This window comes from Meles meles, chromosome 8 (genome assembly GCF_922984935.1).
Source record: "Meles meles chromosome 8, mMelMel3.1 paternal haplotype, whole genome shotgun sequence".
NCBI classification, from domain to species: Eukaryota; Metazoa; Chordata; class Mammalia; order Carnivora; family Mustelidae; genus Meles; species Meles meles.
In genome coordinates, this window is record NC_060073.1 from 119,881,224 (window position 1) to 119,886,548 (window position 5,325).

Consider the following 5,325-nt stretch of genomic DNA (forward strand, 5'->3'; position numbering starts at 1 on the left):
AAACCCTGAACCACAAACGCAAACCTTAAACCAGAACTCTGAGTCATGAATCCTGAACCCAAATTCAGAATTGAATATAAACCCCAAATTTGACCTTGAACTTTATGCCAGAACCCTGAGTCTTAAACCCTAAATCATAACCCTAAAGCCCTAAACTCTGTTTCCTCGCCCCTCACTCTGAATCCTCACCCTGACCCTAAACCCAAAGCCTGATCTAGAACTCTGGCTGAAACCTGAACCTGAAGCCAAACTCAAACCCTTCACCACACTTTGTTTATGCATTTACCACTGATGGATATTTGCAGTTTCTACCTTTTGATTCTTGTGAACACTGTTTGGGTTGGGGGCTAGGGTTAGGGTCTTGGATTGGGTCAGGGCCAGGCTTGAGACTAAGTTGTGGTCAGAGTGTGGGTCTGGTCAGAGCCAGGGTCATGTTCGGTGCCGCCATTTGGGTCAGGGACTGTTGTCATTCCATATGGTTTCCACCTCATGGTTCCTTGGCTATTTTGTGAGAAGCTGGGGCATATTCGGCTCCACGCAGCCTGAATTTCCAGAATGAAATGGGTTTAGCTGGACCCTGGGAGGGAACAGGTGCTTCCTTTGAAGGGGGAGCTCCCCAGCCCTGCACTGCCGCCCCCTGCCTGCAGAGGGCGCCGGACCGCAGCTCCCGCCCTGAGCCTGGCCCCGCCTCCTCGAGACCTGCTGTGGAGACTTGCGCAGGGCCTGCGGCCGCGTCCCCGCTGACGGGACCCGCCGGGGAGGACGTGCGGCCGCGTCCCCGCTGACGGGACCCGCCGGGGAGGACGTGCGGCCGCGTCCCGGCTGACGGGACCCGCCGGGGAGGACGTGCGGCCGCGTCCCCGCTGACGGGACCCGCCGGGGAGGACGTGCGGCCGCGTCCCCGCTGACGGGACCCGCCGGGGAGGACGTGCGGCCGCGTCCCCGCTGACGGGACCCGCCGGGGAGGACGTGCGGCCGCGTCCCCGCTGACGGGACCCGCCGGGGAGGACGTGCGGCCGCGTCCCCGCTGACGGCCCCTCAGGACTGGCCTGTGGAGGAGAAGGTGAGGAGAAGCCGCCCGAGAGGGGCCTGGCGTGGGCGCGTGTTGTCAGGACCCCACGGAAGGCGCAGGTGTGGACACCGGGCGTGGTTCTGTGGCTTCTGTGGCCTCCCGCAGGGCTGTGCGCCGGGCTGCGGGGTCCCCCTTTCGGGGCTTGGCTGCTCCCCGTGTCCCCGTGTCCGTCTGCGCGTCCGGATTCGGTCGCTGGGGCTCCTCGAGGGTCTGCAGTCGGGGAGCGGTCGCCCGCCTCGCGGCTCCTGCCCCGCCCGCCCTGCGGGGTTCTCCCCGCGTCCACGCCGCCGGGTCCGACTCGGGTTGGCGAGCGACGAGCGACGGCGCGGGCTCGGGAGGGCTGTGGGGAGAGCAGGCGTTTCCGGCGCCGTCCCCCGAGCACGGAGTGTCTCCCGCCTCCGGCCGGCGCCGGCCCTGTCCGTCCTCCGTGCCGCACGGCCGCAGAGGACAGCGCCGTCACCCCCTGGGCCGAGGGGACTCCGGGTCTTGTTCCTTCGCACGCGGGAGATGAGCCGGTTCTCCACGGCCCCTCCCTGACGCCGCCTGCGGGGCGCGCAGAAAGGCCACCGGATCGCGCCCGTCGCGTTTGTGCCTTGCGGGCTCCGGAGTGTACTCTCGTCCGCCTTCCGCCGCGTGGCCTGCGCGGCGACCGGCTTCGCGGGGGAGCAGCCGGGAAGGGCGTCGGGCGTCTGCGCCGCCTCCCTGCGGACTTGGAGCCGCGCGGCCGTGCCCCGGCGGCGCCCGTCCCTTCGCGCCCGACAGCCTTTCCTGCTTCGTCGACGTCGATTGGACCGAGGAGTGGCGGGTCGGTGTCTGGGCTCTCGACTCCGCCCACGGTCTGTGCCGGTGCCACGCCGCCCGGGGACCGCAGCTCTGAGGTAAAGCCGGAAGTCCGGCCGCCTGCGCGGCCCGTTGCTGTGCTTCAGCGCCCCCTTCAGGAAGCTCCGTGTGGAAGACGCCGCCGTCTCCGCCTCGGACCGCACCGAGGTCGGCTGTGCCCTTTCACACCCGCAGGCCCTGCGTCCGGCCTCACGGCTCGGGCCGGAGCTCCCGGGACGGTGCGGAGCGGAGCGGCAGCCGGCAGCACGCGCCGGTGCGTGGTTCGCGAGCGCGCGGTCGGTCCGCGGGAGGGAGCGCCGCGTGCTGCGGTTCGGGCGGGGCGAGGGCTGGGGAGAGGGTGAGGGTCTCCCCGTCCTCCGCCGCGCAGAGCCCATTCTGCCCCGGTCCAGAGCGAGCCCTCCGGAACAGGACCGTGGAGCCTCTGTGACCGCTCCCCAGCCGCCTGTCCGCCGGCCCGGCCGCCTGCGGTGTGTGTGGTCGTCGCACAGGTGCCTGGGCCCGGCTCCGCCGACGTCCTCTCTGCCCTCCGCCGGGAGCACTCTCCCCTGCTTCCTGTCTGCATTGTTCCCCCGTTGGCTGGACCTGGACTTGTCCCGCGGCGACCTGAGTCTGCCGGGTGCGTGTGGACTTGTCCCCTGTTTAAATGTGCCCCACTTTCCCTGTGGGAGTGATTTACTTGCAGATAATGGGCAGGCACAGGGAAGTAGCCTTCGTGCCTGTGACAAAATCAGTCTCAGGGCGACTGCGTGGCTCAGTCATTACGCATCTGCCGTCGGTTCCGGCCATGATCCGGGGGTCCTGGGATCGAACCCTGCCATGTCGGGCTCCCTGCTCGGTGGGGAGCCTGCTTCTCCCTCTCCACTCGCCCTGCTTGTGTTCCCCTCTAGCTGTCTCTCTCTGCGAAGTAAATAAGTAAAACCTTGAAAAAAATCAGTCTCCTAGGGGCTCACCACCCTTGCTGACAACGGGGGACCCGCTGTCCCCCCAGGTAGTCCCCTCAGAGAGACAAGACTTCCACCTTCTTGGAGCCGGGAAGATGTAGACCTGGACCTTGAAGCTTCCACTCTTGGATTCAGGGCTGCAGCCTAAGCAAGCCCCCTCTTCTTCCCGCGGTCCTCTTTCCCCTTCCGTGCCCATGGGCTGGACCTGGTTTCTGATCTGGGGGAGTTCGAGGGTGACCCTCCTAGGAATAGCAGTGGTTGACTGATGGGCCTTGTCAGCAAGAGGCCCCGTAGCCTTCATGGGAGGACCCTATGGGATGGAGACTGCTCTGTGGGGCCAGCGACTGCCCACTCCAAGTAGAGTGGGGCAGGCGGCCAGCCCTGCTGATTCTAGCCAGTCTGTAGGCCATAGAAAGGAGGGCTGTGCCCAAAAGTGCTCCACTGCTGGCCGGTGGGGACAGGAGCTGCAGGGGCTTGGCCGGGGAGGGCACCTGCTGGGTTTGCCTGGCAGCTCAGCACAGCGAGAGTGTTCCTGGTTCCAGCATGCTGGCTGTGGGGTTGGTTTCCTGCCACTGAAGCCTCAGACTCCCCTTTGTATGATGGGGTGCTGATGGCCCCCATCTCTGGGAGCAGAAGGTGGGGAGGCCCCATGAGCAGACTTGCTCAGGACCAGCTGGGAGAGTGGTTGTAACTTAAAACAGCGCAGAACCTGCCCCCGGGAATAAGGTGCACACGTCCACGGGCCCCAGGTTTGGGATCCTGCCGCCAGCCTCTGACAGTGACCCTCCTCCCGCCTTGTCGCTCGTCCCTGTAGACAGGTGGTCTTCCTAGAGCTGGTCCTGCAGAGGCACAGAAGCCCATCATGGTGGGACAAAGGGTCTTCTCCTAGGTCGTCACCAACCAGTGGGCTGCCCATATGCCCCGCCCCCCCCCCCCCCCCCCCCCCGGGAAGACTGGAGGGTGGTGGTCCTCGAGATCCCTGGCACCCCACAGTGGAAGGATGTGTCCATGCAGCGCATGGCGATGGTCAGCCGCCTCTGTGAGCAGCGCATCGTCCCTGAGGTGTACGACCTGGTATGTGTGGATGTGGACATGAAGTTCTGTGACCATGTGGACATGGAGATCCTGCCCCCCTCTTTGGCACCCTGTACCCCAGTTTCCACTGAAGTCTTTCCATGAAGACTTCAGTTACCAGCACAGGCCACTGTCCTAGGCCCATATCCCCAGGGACCAGGGTGACATTTACTATGCAGGGACCTTTTTAGGGGGGTTGGTGGTGGGGGTTTGCCGACGGATCTTGGCCTGTCATGAGGCAATGAGGGTTGACCTGGTCAATGGGATCGAGGTTGTGTGGCGTGACAAGATCCATTGAACAGGTACCTGCTGGGCCACAAGCCCAGCTATCCCCGGAGGACCTGTGGGACCCGCAGTGGCCGGGCTGCCCTCCCCCAACCCTTCATGAAGAAGCTGAAATTCAGGCCATGTCCAAGAATCAGCAGGACATCCGGGACTCATGAGGGCTATCCCGTCTCCATCGGGGGGTGCCGTCCTGAGCAGAGCTGTCGGAGCAGGTTCCTACTCCTGTCCCCTCAAGGGCGATTGTGGAGCCCAGCACCACGCACACAGGCACGTCCAGGGCTCCCAGCTGCACCAGCACACAGGAGGCCTGCCTGGGGACACAAGGTCTTCTCTTTGTGGCCACTATGTTCCTATAACTTCTGGGTCATTTGCAGCTGTGAACGGTCAGATGTTTTTCTGTGTCAAGGCTGAGCAACCATCTTTAAAAAGAACAATCGAGGGAAAAGGTTTTCTTCCTGGTTCTAAACAGACACTGCCTGGGGGGTGGGAGTGGTCCTGCAGCAGCGATGGAACCAGGATGGCCTCTGGCAGGGTCTTCCTTCCCAGTCCCTGCATCTTGTCATGGCTCCAGGGTCAGGAGTGTGCTGAGCCACCTGCCAGACCCCCAGTCCCCTGACCGCCAGAGGCCTTGGCCGTGGCCACTAGCTCAGCCTCTAGGAGCACGGAGCCCTCTGGGTTATGTACGGTTTCTGCCTTGGTTTTATTTTTTTAAAATTTAATTTAATTTTTGAAATTTAAATCCTTTAGCCAGCATATAGCACATCAGTAGATTTTACTGTGCTCAGTGATTCATTAGTTGCCTGCAATACCCAGCTCTCATCACAGCATGTGCCCTCTGTAAAGTTTTATAGGCGAGACAAACAACAACACCAGGCAAAGTGGGCGCAAGGCAAGATTTATTAAAGGCGCTCTCCGGTGAAGTTTCAGGGCTCAGGGGAAGGGGAACCAGGAAAGTTGCACCCTGGAGAAGGTGGGCACCCTCGCGGGAGGTTCCCAGACTCTGGAAAGCAGAGTGGGGGAAGTCACACTGCACTGGGAGGGAGTTGGCGGGATCTTTTATCTGTTTCCTGCATAGGTATCCGGTTACCTATGGAGACGTGACTCCCGCATACA

The 5,325-nt window shown here is 62.9% G+C and overlaps 1 pseudogene; it reads left to right on the forward strand.

Annotated features, from left to right (window-relative positions):
- Window positions 1–3,152: 3,152 nt before the first annotated feature.
- Window positions 3,153–4,370, forward strand: LOC123948861 (annotated as a pseudogene).
- Window positions 4,371–5,325: the final 955 nt, after the last annotated feature.